Here is a 14,202-nt window from a genome sequence, read left to right as displayed (position 1 = left end):
AGGGTTGACCCCCTGGTTTGATGGTAATGGTTGAGTGAGGGTATGCTGGGCCATGTGGTTGCAGATTGTGCTGGAGCACAATTCCACTGTGGTTGATGGCCCACAGCACCACATGGATGCCCAGTCTTCAGTTGCTAGATCGGTGATAGTGCCACACAACATGATGGGGGTTATTCTCAATGTGAAGGCGGGACTTCGTCTCCACAAGGACTGTGTAGTGATCACTCTTACCGAAACTGTCATGGACTGATGCATCCGCAGCCGGCAGATTGGTAAGTATGAGGTCAAGTATGTTATTTCCTCTTGTTGGTTCCTTCACCACCTGCTGCAGACCCAGTCTAGCAGTTATATCCTGAGCTGTCTGATCAATGTTGGAGAACACATTTCCTCTTCATATCATTTGTATCCACCATTTACAAGCCAGTTTAGGGTTAACTAAATCAGCTTTCAATTTATGGATCTCATCAACCCTGGTGCACAATTTTGTTTGATCTGTAAATTAGATATTTGTGAATGCCTTTCTCAAGGTAGTAAACAAAAACAAGAGAAAGGATGCAGCACAGAGTCCTGACAAATACCTCAACTCAAAACAGTGCACTCAAGGTAATATTTTGAAATGCTATGAATGTTCCTCAGAGCATGCTGTTTCTACCACCCACTCTACACTGTTCCATTTCTTTTCATAATGCATTGAGTTCATTACCTGAAAATCCCATGGACTATTTTTTAAAAACTGGACTGCATGAACTATCTGCTAATGATCAGGAATCCTTGGCTATGAAGAGTGGCTGAGTATCAATTAGCACCTCACTTTCCACTCTGAAATAAACTGAGTTGGGTTTAGCCACACTTTCAACCTTACATCAATTAACTTTAATACAACAAATAGAATCTCATTGCAGTTCAGCAACTGGTCTGCAAGTCTGTTTGATCTATTGCCCTGGAAATTAAAACAAATACAAAATACTAGTTTAATTAATTAGAAATCAAAGTAAAAAGCTATGCCTTTGGATTGCTTGTTGTCGCTTGACAACAAAAATGCTTCACCATTACACCAATTTCCCCTTTATCCTATCATCCTTGCTCATTGAAGTATCTTTAGCTTTTGTTATTGGTCTCTATCTCCTTTGAATAGCAATTATATAAATTAAACATTTAAAGGTGATAGCATATTGCCCAAAAACTAATCTGAAGAAATATTGATGTACCAAAATTTTAAACATCCTATAAGGATGAACAATGTAAATAACTCCTGCAGAATTGGGATTAGTTTAGGGATTTTAAAAAAAGGGCGGCATGGACAAGTTGGGCCGAAGGACCTGTTTCCATGCTGTAAACCTCTGACTCTAGAACCTGCCAGCAATTTTATTTTCCCCACTGCAAATGACTTTTTAACCAGTTGGACTAGCTGTATAATGGTCTTTTGGAAGCAGTTTTCCATCTGTCTGCATTAATTGAGTCACCAGTTAGTGCTGTTTCACAACTCATGGTCATTTTCATAAATCACTACACACTTGAAAGTCACTGGATGCAAAATAATACATTGAGATGTCATATAAAAGCAAGTCTCTGTTTTCACATCTTCACTCAATTCCATCAAATCTTCTAGAACGACACTTGGAACTGAGTACAACCGTATCATACACAATAATATTCCATCTTTCCCGTTTTGGTGTACTGTAACCCAATATTTCACAGGAAATACACTTTCCCTAAAGTAGAATCCCAGAAACAGCATTTTGCTTTCAATCAATATATTTTGTGCATAGGCAACAACATCTAACCACTTATCCCTGAAATCAGAATACATAAAATAATCCAACATTATTTGTTCAAAGGAATGCAGAGCTCCTCCTTTAACTGAAAACAAATCTAAACCTATTATGTTTAAAGGGTATTTCGTGGCTTTCCCCCTCATGTCCGAATGGGTGAACAAATTGGCTCAGTTACGCACAAACCATACAGACGAAAAAAAAGTTTGTTTGACCAAGACCAAATAAGTTAACTGACTTCAAGTGAGGCAAGAGGAACAAAGCCTGGATTCCTTTCCAAGATCACCACCCTGTGACCTTGACTACTAATGCCACAATGATGTTATTAGAAGCCAAAAGGGTCAAACATGATTGTGATGTCAGTTACTGAAAAAAATTTGGTTTGCACATGAAGAACAAACATTAGGGAAAATTACTGAAAATGCAGCATTAATCACAATCTTTAAGAGATATCCTTTCTGGGTGTATCCTTTCCGGTTGTATCACAGCTTGCTGCTCTGACCAAGGTCATGAGAAACCACAAAGGATTGTGAATTTAGTCCAGTCCATCATGCAAATCAGCTTCCGATACATTGACTGTCTACACTTCCCGCTGCCTCAGAAAAGCAGCCAGCATAATCAAGGACCAACACACCCCCTCTCTCTTCCACCTTCTTCTACCAGGAAAAAGATATAAAAGTCTCTGAGGTTACGTGCCAACCGACTCAAGAACAGCTTCTTCCCTGCTGCCATCAGACTTTTGAATGGACCTACCTCTCATTAAGTTGATCTTGCTCTACACCCTAGCTAAGACTATAACACTACATTCTGCACTCTCTCCTCCACCCTTATGTACTCTATAAACAGTATGCTTTGTCTGTATAATAATACCTTTCACCATATACCAATACATGTGACAATAATAAATCAAATCAAAATCAAAGATAATGGGAGATTAGTAGTTCGTGGGATTAATATAAATTTGGCAAGTTCTAAAGAATGAATTAATGGTACATTTCACTGTTGTGTGAATGTTATATTTCAGGTCAGAAACTCAAGTGTTTTATGAAGTCTGTCTGGACCACAAGTTTTGCACTTTGAATTTGGCTAGGGTAAGCATGATACGTTTCACTTCAGATATGTTTCAAATGACCCACTAAGGAGTTATCAAAGTTTAAAAATATTGTTAACATGAATATAAAGAAAATTAGCAATAACTTTTATCAATTACAAACAAAACAACCACGATAATATATAACCCTTAACAAATGTCTAAAATGTTCCAATGAAACAAAACGTTCCATTGACGAAACTCTTGCCACAGAGTGGGATTGTCGTCGGTGCAGGCTCAATGGGCCAAACAGCCTCCTTCGGCACTGTAGGGATTCCACAATTCTATTCTAGGTTTAACACAGCAAGGACTAAGGCTCATGTGATACAGAAACGGAGTCCTTTGGTTGAAGAATTGAAACTCTGACTTCAGTCTTGTAACTTCCAGCGGCCCTCTGGAGACCCCAGAACAGTTTGAAGTCAGAACAGCTTTCCAGAACACCAGGGAGAGACTATGGTCAAGCCACCAACAGCAGATTTTCTATTCCAGGAAGGCAAGAAGCCTTGCTTTCAGCTAACCAGCAGAAGTTCCAAAACCAGAGAGAGAGAGAAACACTTTTCAGCTTGATGTCCCTTCTAAAACTAAAACTGCAGCCAGCCAAACAGAAAATGAAACCTTAAATTCACTAGGAAGGGACAGACTGTCCAAAAACACATGACCTGCCAACCAATCTTCCCCTTAATGCAGGGTCATAAAAAATCCCAAAGTTAAAATAAACAACCCTATTAAGGTACTGAAGTAGCAATAAAAGGGCTTCTACAGACAGCCTAACAATGAGAGCGGAGGCTGAGAGCTGCAGCGAACATGGTTTTTTAAAAATCTTAAAGGTACACTATCACGTGAAGTTCTTTCAACCCAGCCTAAATAGCATCTCTTCTGAACTATTTAGTTACATCTCCAAAGTGATCATGAAAGGTAGCGAAACAACAAGCAATAAACATTCAAATCGGGTTTTACTCAAACTTTTAATCCGATTAGGATTCTGCCCAAACCAGCACTTTGATAAAGCCAAACACTTTGCAATCGTCAAGGGTATTAACTTGTGGACACACCAAGGTTCTTCCTATCTTAATACATTCCACTGATCCAGCAAAAAAGGTTTGGTGAACTATAGCAATAAATAAAAGCAAAATACTGTGGATGCTGCAAATCAAATAATAGAAAATGCTAGAAAAACCCTCCAGACCAGGCAGCATCTGTGAATCTCTCCACAGATGCTGCCTGACCTGCTGAGTTTTTCCAGCATTTTCTGTTTTAGTGAAGTATAACATTTGAATTATGTACATCTAGTATTTTGGGGAGAAATCTGACTCAGGGATTTGGGAAAAGTTAGAAATATCATTCAGACCCCATAAAACTGTTTTAAAAACAAGATCCATATAACCAAGTTAGGACGATTGGTCACCTAAATATTCTTTTCAAGGCTAGCACATCACATATAAAGACAGTGAGCTTTAAATTTAACCTTCGTGAAACAGTAGCATATATAGCTGAAAAATTAAAATATAGGCGTGAGCAAAGAAACAGAGAACTCCAAAGGTTATGGATTAACAAATCCAATTGAAAGATTTCAACCCAACAAGGACATAGCAGTGGTTAAGGTGCTGAGCCACAAGTCAGAGAATCTAAGTAACAAGAATTACACATTTAATAGGGTTCTGTGCCTTATACTGCATGCACAACATAAACAAATATTTCATTGTTTTTAGGAAAGGAGGACATTTTGCATGAAAGGAAATTGCAAATCATTCCAAATCTTATACCTTTAAAGTCACGGTAAACTTTTTGGATCACGCAACCATCTCCATAATGTTCATCATTCTGCATGCCAGCTGCCAGTATCCATTTTAACTCTTCAAATCATTTCATAAAGTCTGAGCTCGTTTCCTTTTAAGGATCTTGAGTTTCTTTCTATCCAACCTGTTTTCCCATTTGATCATTGGTTTCACCACCATAACTTCTGACCAATATCCACAGAAGTGTTCAGAAAGCTCATTGTGATAGAGCCTCATGTACGTTTTACCCTCGCACAGGATCCTCAAAAAATTGCAAAACTTAAAAAGGCCTGCACAGATTATTCAAGATCAAAATGGAATAGGCTGTCCAGACTCAAATGCTATGTTTGCTTAAGCAAAACATACTTCAGCATTTCCTCAATCATATTGCTCCCTCATATTCACAATTTTATTAGCTATACAGACACACTGTGGCATTTTACAAAGTTACTGATACCTGTATTACTCCTCTTTACTGTGCAATGCATACTGATTATTCAGTTATATGTTTAGCAAGAAGCTGGAGAGTTTTTTTTTAAAAACGTAGTTAGATCTCAGATAGTTCTCTTTTACCATTCATACGCAATCTTTGAAAAAAGCAATGTACCCAAAATGAATTTCCACATTGACAATAAAAAGTGAAATTGAACAGAGCTGAACTGAAAATAATGAATGACCGAGTTTAAGTAACTCAACTTAAATAAACTTAACCCCATTGTTACATTACAGGACAACCGAGAGCAAGAACAATCCTTTATTCCTAAGTTTTCAATTTCAACCCCTCATAGTGAGGATCGACCAAACAGAAGATACTCATTTCCAGGAAATCCCAGCAAGAGTAATGAACTGGAACAGTCAGCGTAAATGCAATATTATACTACTGTGTCAAGATCTGAGATACTGAGTGATGCAATCAAGTTTGAGCCAATCAAATGTTAAGCTAAGTGGTCTCGACTGGGGTTTGGCCAAGCAAATTAAACAAAATTAACTAAACAGAGACAAAACAAGAAGGGCAGCCCTTTAAAGGGGGACCAGCTAAAACAAAAACAAAACATAAATGGAAAGGTGATTAAAAGTTTCAATAACACCCTCCAGTCCCTGCAATGCCCAACGAGCATGGAAGGCTCAATAGTGCATGTGAACACCGCAAGCTCCTCCTCCAGGGATACCCAGCCACGAACGTAGCTACGGAAGGGTCAGACAATCAGGTTGGGCCACCAACTCGGTCGCCCACTGCCTAGACCTGGTGGCGAGTTTGACCGGGCCCAGGAGCAGGTTCAAGAAGAGGTCCTCCTCCTTCCCAGTCCTCCTCTGCACCCAAGTGCCTATAGATCAGGAGCATGCAGCTGAAGTGCAAACAAAACAAGGAAAGATTTAAGTCACTAAATTAGTGAGTGCAGCCTAAGGAAATTAGCATGGACATTTTCCACGGACTCCACAAGATCGCAAAAGGTTTTTTAAAAAAAAAATTCTTTATTAGCGTCACAAGTAGGCTTACATTAACACTGCAATTAAGTTACTGTGAAAACTCTCTAGTCGCCTCACTCTGGCGCCTGTTCATGTACACAGGGAGAATTTAACATGGCTAATGCACCTAACCAGCACGTCTTTCGGACTGAGGGAGGAAACCGGAGCAACCCCACGCGGACACACTGAGAACGCGCAGACTCGGCAGGTTTCTTGGGAGCCCGTGAACCACTGCAATCTACGATTGTACAGGAGGGTTTGGTGTTAACCAAGGCTATGAAGGGATGGGGAGCAACACTGGGCAAATGGAACAGAGGTCGCAATCAGCTGTTATCTAACTGAATGGCAGGAACAAGTTTAAGGGGCTGAATAACCTACTCTTGTTCAATGTACCTGGAAGCAATATATTGGAACAATGTTAACCTGGCCTACAGTAGAGAGAAGCAAGTTTACTTTATGCTGTAAATATGCAATTATAGGAATTGCATTAGGCCAGAATTGCTCTTGGCTGTGTTGTTCCTAAAATTGAAGAGCCTGCCAACATTCACTGTCTAAACTCATTCATGCACAGTCAGTCATTCAGCAGAAGCTCAGGAGGGTTGTTTTATTCAATATAAATCATCAATTTCAAGTAACAACTGGGACAGGAAGGGGATGAGCATCCAGAAGAAATTGTTTGAGGAGAGATTTAAATAGTTAATTTCTTATAATCGATTATCCTAGGCAGTTGAAAACAACTTGGCTGGTTTTGTACTAAAGAGTTTTTGCATTGAATAATACTACAAATGCCTTTTCTTTACATTTTTAGCTGTAAATTGCTATGTTACTTGCCATTTAAGAAAGCCAAACATTCCAAAGATCATGTATAGCAGATATACAGAAAGAAAGAATGTGTACACACATTGTTCAACTGAAACAAACATATAAATGACAGCCACTCACTGACTCATTCCTCAGGAAAATGCCTTGACCAGAGTCAAATGGTTTGGTTTAAATTTCAATGCTGATAGTTAACTGTCAGTCAACATCAACTGGTGCATTCTTAATGGAAATGTCTCTATCAATCGGAGTCCACTTGCCAATCAATCAGCACTCATCTTATACAGTACAAATTGGTTCCCCCTCTACTGGTATTCTTGAAAAGTGTGCAAGTTGAAAAGCTTTAGCATGTCTCTTTTTTCAGTGATACTCAAGTTCTTTTTGATTAAACAACTATGCTTAACTCTTTTGACCACAACAATTCTCCAAAATTACCTGGAATCTGGAATTGCCCCATTAGATTGGAAAACAGCAAATATGACCCCTCTATTCAAGAAAGTAGGGAGGCAGAAAGCAGGAAAATACAGGCCAGTTAACTTAACATTTCTCATAGGTAAAATGCTGGAAATTATTGAGACTGCAACAGGGTACTTATGGAATCAGGCAGAGTCCACATGTTTAGTGAAAGGGAAATCATGTTTGACTAACTAAATGGAGTCCTTTGAGGAAGCAACAAGCAACTTGAATAAAGGGAAACCTGCAATGCTGTACTTAGATTTTCAGAAGGAATTTGACAGGGTATCACATCAAAGGGTGCTATGTGAAATATGAATTCATGGAATAGGGGGCAACATGGATAGAGGATTTTTAAAATTTGTTTGCATAGGGGGCATCACTGACTAGGCCAGCATTTATTGCCCATCCCTAGTTACCCTTGGACTTCCACTAACTTCATTGCAGTGTTAATGTAAGCCTACTTGTGACACTAATAAATCAATAAATAAACTCAAGGTGGTGGTGAGCTGCTTTTTTGATCTACTGTAGTCCCAGAGGTGCAAGTAGACTCTCAGTGCTGTTAGGGAAGGAGTTCCAGGATTTTGACCCAGCAACAGTGAAGGGACATTAATATATTTCCAGGTCAGGATGGTGAGCAACTTCGAGGGGAACCTCCAGGCGGTGTGTTCCCAGATATCTGCTGCCCTTGTCTTTCTAGATGGTTGTGATCGTAGGTTTGAAAGGTGCTGCCCGAGGAATCTTGTTGAGTTCCTGCAGTACATCTTGTACATGGTACAAACAGCTGCCACTGTGCGTCAGTGGTACAGGGAGTGAATGTTTGTGGAAAGGGTAGCAATCGAGCGGGCTGTTTTGTCCTGGATGGCATCAAGCTTCTTGAATGTTTTTGGAGCTGTAGCCATCCAGGTATGGGTGACACAATGGTTAGTGCTGCTGCCTCAGTGCCAAGGACCCGAGTTCGATTCCTGGCTTGGGTCACTGTTGTGCGGAGCCTGCACATTCTCCATGTCTACGTGGGTTTCTTCCAGGTGCTCCAGTTTCCTCCCACAGTCCGAAAGATGTGCTGGTTAAGTGCACTGGTCATGCTAAATTCTCCCCCAGTATATCCGAACAGGCGCCAGAGTGTGGCGACTAGGGATTTTCACAGTAACTTCATTGCAGTGTTAACATAAGTCTACTTGTGACATTAATAAAAAATAGTGGACAGTACTCCATCACACTCCTTACGTGCCTTGTAGATGGAGGACAGGCTTTGGGGAGGATTCTTAGCATTTGACCTGCTCTTGTAACCACAGTATTTATATGGCTATCCCAGTTGAGTTTCTGGGAGATGGTAACCCCCAGGATGTTGATAGTGGGGGATTCAGCAGTGGTAATGCCAGGGGCGATGGTTAGATCCTCTTGCTGGAGGTGGTCAATGCCTGACACTTGTGACACAAATGTTACCTGCCACTTGTCAGACCAGGCCTGGATATCATCCAGGTCTTGCTGCATTTGGATATGGACTGGTTAGCTAACAAGAAGCAGAATGTAAGGGAATATGGATCATTTTTGGGTTGGCAGGAAATGACGACTGGAGTGCCACAGGGATCAGTGCTGGGACCTCAACTACTTACAATTTATATAGGTATGGTTACTAAATTTGTTGATGGCACAAAGATGGGTAGGAAATTAAGTTGTGAAGAGAACATAAGGAGCTTGCAAAGGGTTAGAGATAGGTTAAGTGAGTGGGCAAAGATTCGGCAGATGGAGTATAACATGGGAAAACGTGAACTTGTCCACTTTGGCAGGAAGAGTAGAAAAACATTACATCATTCAAATGGACAGAGATTGCAGAACTCTGCAGAATAGATGGATATCGGTGTCCTGATACATGAATCATAAGTTAGCATGCAAATAGTGATTAGGACAGCAAATGGAGCATTGTTGTTTATTGCAATGGGACAGGAATATAAAAACAAGGATATTTTGCTACAAATGTGCAGGGTATTGGTGAGGCCACATCTGGAGTAGTGTGTACAATTTTGGTCTCATTTAAGAAAGGGTAGAACCACATTAGAAGTTCACTAGACTGCTTCTTAGGAATGAGGGACAATTGAACAGTCTGGGCCTGTATCAACTGGAGTTGAAAGGAATGAGGGGTGATCCTATGGAAACGCATGATCTTCAGGGGATTTGACAAGGTGGATGCTGAAAGAATGTTTTGCCTTGTGTGAAAGACTTGAACAGTTTAAAAATAGGGTTGCCTGTATATATTTCAGTGTGGTTGAGCTCAAAGAGCTAGAAAATGCTGGAGTCGGATTAAAAGGTGGAGTGTTTCAACAGATAGCAAAGTGTGCACAATGAGATAAAAGTCAGATTTAATGCTTAGCAGTAAGTGCAGGATAATCAGGGCAAAGATCTGGGAGCAAGATCCAAGAAGAACGAAAATAGACAAAACTATTAAAAACTGGAGATCAACGAGGTAAAAAAATGAGCACAAGCTAACAATTCAAAAGCAGCTTCCTATTTTCAAGAGTATTTTCTTCTAAGCTAATATGCTCAAAGCTACACATTCCACGGTAACAGACAAATGACCCAAAGTTTTCTACCTACTCCACTAACGACAGGAATGCCATTACTGTGGTCCAATAGCAAGTCACTGATTCCCTTCCCATCTCTTCATGGCAAGTTGCAACATTTGTATGGTAATGGCGATTTATAAACTTCCTTCCAAAACATTTCCAATGTTGTACCAAGATGAAAACTATAATTAACCTATATTAAAACTTTTGCATGGACTGTAAAGTTTTCCCAGAGTGAAATCCTCCATCCAAATTTGTAATAGAAATAGGAAAATAATAGACCAGTTGACTTTAGAGCTGGGACTGAATTACAACTGCATACTCTGGTCTAATTATCCACCACACTAAGTGCACTTCAGCTAATGATTAGACTTGGTTTTGACTTATGCAGAGCATAAATGCCAACAGAGATCAGTTGGGCCAAACAGCCTATTCCTGTACTACAATCTATGTACTCAGCTGCTCGTTTCCCATACCTTGTTCAATCAACTTTTAAAAGTAACCTTCAGATATTCAAGTGTAAACGAGGACATAGGATTAACTCGAGACTCATCTTGTACTGTTTCTTCATTCTGTCTTTAACTACAGTACACTCCACTATGCATTAACTGAAAATGTAGAGACAAGCTTTACTAGGTTTTAAACAGAGAACTAAAAGCCCGAGACAAAGTGGGTTGTGATGTAATCAGAAAGGAATGATGCTGTCACATTCCCATTACCTTTTAAAAACACTAAAATTGACAATTTGCGACAAGATATTCACAAATGTTTTATAAATGTCATCCTGGTAAAGTACCAATGTCGGAAACTAATTTAAATAGTCAAGAAACATGCAAACAACTGCGTCTTTCAGCTGATGAATTAAGTCAGGCCAGTATGACCCATAACACCTCTCCACTCCCTAACCAATATAAACATGCACTGTACTCGCAAGATACCACCAGCTGACCAGCAAATTTATACAATTTTGTTAGTCCATCTTATAGAAGTTAGAACATTTACTGGTGAGACTGCAGTTGCACCATTCTTAGATTTAATCTTTGTAGTTGTTAGTTTGAAAAAGTTTTGATTTTTGTTTCCTCCAACTAATTGAAAACTCAAAGCACTGAAGCTTAGCATAGTTGATGCCAAGAGATGCAACTAAATCCAGATCCAACAGGAAAACGTTTCACAAGAGGATGGGTGGCCCAAGTCGAATGAACGACACAGTAACACACAATTGCATTTGGAGTTAAAAAGTATGAAGGGGAATGGGTCATGATCAGGTATATAGTAAAAAGCATACAGAACAAAGTGTGGAGCCCTGCTGCAGTCACTAGCCTATTTAATGGGATGCTGCAGGTGCAGGAAAGCACCTCAAAATTGATGATTAAGGCTTCAGAGTCTCATGCTGACAGAAGTTTTTAGCATGTAGCAGAAAAACATAGATGGACTGCCAACAGTAATCAAATATTTTTTGCTCCAACTTCCCAAGAGACTGGGAATCTCCATACTAATAAGTGATAGCAAATCTCCACAGGAATTTAAACAGGGAAGGGAGCTCAAAAGCTGCTGGCAGCTGTATTTTTGTTCTCCCTTTCTAGTAGCATGACTGTTTCCCATAAATGTTTGGAGGTACATTTTCAAACAATAAGTGTTAATGCAGAGTTTTTTTTTGTTGCAGCATAAAACTCGCCCCTTCCTGATTTTCATTTATGAATTCTTCCCTTATTTAATATTTTCAGACTAAAGACAAAGGGGCAAAATTCCTGGAATACCTGCACTGAAAATGAAGGATGCTCAGCTGTAAAGATAAATATATATACCTTATAACATTCCAGGACAACAGCAGTCAAAATTTGCTCTTTTGAAACATGCCACTAAAGCAACTATCCAGGATTGGAAAATCGTACAGTACCCTTAAGACATTTAAAGCTGCAGGGCAAACCTAATAAAGCTGCTCTAAACTGGACCACACTACATTGTATGGCTCCACATCCATCATCTCAATTTCATGTCACATCTTTGATTTTAAAGTGACCAAGTGGGCACCATTGCCATCATTACTTATACAGTCAGCAACCAGTCACATTCTAAATCAAACACTTGTTAGCCTTATTGTTTGTCTTTCTGCTGCCTTTCATCCCTACTAGCACTCTGCAAAGTAACTTCACACTCCAAAGGGCATGGATAACCATCACCAGTAAGGCCAGAGACGAGTACAACCTTTGCCAGCACATCAGAATTGGCAGAAAAATAAACAATATTAATGAAACCAAAATTGTACACAACTCCAGACGTGGCCTCACCAATATCCTTCTAAACTAAAGCTGAAAATGAATCCTTCGATTTTTCCTGTAGAGGAACCACTTGACTTTGAATTGTCAATCAATCTTCCACCTCACAAAGCAAGATCATAAAAGATTCCAGAGTACAAAACCCAATTTAAGCCATTGAAGTAGCAATAAAAGGACTTCCAGCAGACAGTCTGGCAGCACGGAAACCAAAAAGGCCTGCTTACAACTGCAGAGACCAAGATTTAAAAAAACATTTCTTAAAGATACACTAGCATCACATGACATTAAGCTCACTGGTCTGTAGTTCCCCGTTTTCTCTCTACCTCCCTTTTCAAATTGCAGGCTTACAATACCTACCCTCTAATCCATAGGAACCATTCCAGAGTTCAACGAATTTTGGAAAATGACTACCAATGGATCTACTATTTCTAAGGCCACTTCCTTAAGTAGTCTGGTGTGAAGATTCGTAAGAATGTAAGAACTAGGAGCAGTAGCAGGCCATCTGGCCCCTTCAGCCTGCTCCGCCATTCAATATGATGGCTGATTTTTCATGGAATCAGCTGCACTTACCCACCCGCTCACCATAAGTCTTAATTCCTTTACTGTTCAAAAAACTATTTATCTTTGCCTTAAAAACAGAGGTAACCTCAACTGCTTCACTGGACAGGGAATTCCAAGAATTCTCAACACCTTCAATCCCATTAATTTCCCCCAAACCAATCCTCTAATACTGACTTCCTTCAGCTCCTCACTGGCGTTTGTGTTGCTCAGAACTTCTAGCACATTATTCAAGTCTTCCTTTGTGAAGACATGAGCAAAGTACGAATTTAGTTCCTCAGCCATTTCTTTGTCTCCCATTATGAATTTCTCAGTTTCTGACTATAAGACATTCATTTGTTAATTCCTTTCCCTTTACATACCTATAGAAATTTTTGAAGTCAATTTTTCTGTTCCCCACTAGCTTACTTTCATGCTATCCTCCCCTTCCTAATCAATCTCTTGGTCCATCTTTGCTAAATTGTAAACTACTCCAAATCCTCTGGCCTATGGCATTTTCTTGCCAATTTGTATGCTTCTTCTATGAATCTAATATTCTATTTTCCTTTGTAAGGAAAGAGACAGAGTATCTCATGAACTAGTGCGACGACAATAATCTCCCCCTCAATGTCAACAAGAAGGAGATAGTCATCGACTTCAGGAAGTGCAGTGGAGAACATGCCCCTGTCTACATCATGATGTGGAGATGCCAGCGTTGGACTGGGGTAAACACAGTAAGAGTTTTAACAACACCAGGTTAAAGTCCAACAGGTTTATTTGGTAGCAAATGCCATTAGTTTTTGGAGCGACATCCTAAACCGGGATGTTGGGTTTATGTCACACTATCAGTAACCCCCACAGCTTGCCTCCTGGACTTGCAGAATCTCACTGGCTGTCCTGTCTGGAGACAATACACATCTCTTTAACCTGTGCTTAATGCTCCCTCCACTCACATTGTCTGTATCTTTAAGACCTGGTTGGCTGTAGAGATTCGCATTCTAATCAGTATTCTGTAACTTGATTCAGTGTCTCTGTATGCCCTGTTTGAGAGCAGATATCCACTCCATCTGACGAAGGAGTAGCGCTCCGAAAGCTAATGGCATTTGCTACCAAATAAACCTGTTGGACTTTAACCTGGTGTTGTTAAACTTCTTACTGTCTTTACCTCAGTCCAACGCTGGCATCTCCACATCATGACTACATCAACAGGGACAGTGGAAATGGTCAAGAGCTTCAATTTTCTGGGTGTCCAGATCACCAACCACCTGTCCTGGTTCCTCCACACCAATGCTATAATTAAGAAAGCCCACTAACGCCTCTACTTTCTCAGGAGGCTAAGTAAACTTGGCATGTCTACTACGACTCTCACCAATTTTCACAGATGCACCATAGAAAGCATTCTTTTTAGATGTATCACAGCTTGGTATAGCTCCTGCTCTGTCCAAGACC

At 40.0% G+C, this 14,202-nt stretch overlaps 1 protein-coding gene across 1 annotated transcript in view; it reads right to left on the bottom strand.

Annotated features, from left to right (window-relative positions):
* LOC144479418 (mediator of RNA polymerase II transcription subunit 26-like) overlaps positions 1-14,202 on the bottom strand; it is a 194,979-nt gene that overhangs the window by 165,345 nt on the left and 15,432 nt on the right. The gene's annotated exons all lie outside the window — the stretch shown is intronic.

The sequence above is a fragment of the Mustelus asterias genome, chromosome 26, assembly GCF_964213995.1.
Source record: "Mustelus asterias chromosome 26, sMusAst1.hap1.1, whole genome shotgun sequence".
Lineage (NCBI taxonomy): Eukaryota > Metazoa > Chordata > Chondrichthyes > Carcharhiniformes > Triakidae > Mustelus > Mustelus asterias.
The sequence above is the reverse complement of the archived record's forward strand: the minus strand, read 5'-3'. Positions and strand labels throughout refer to the sequence as shown.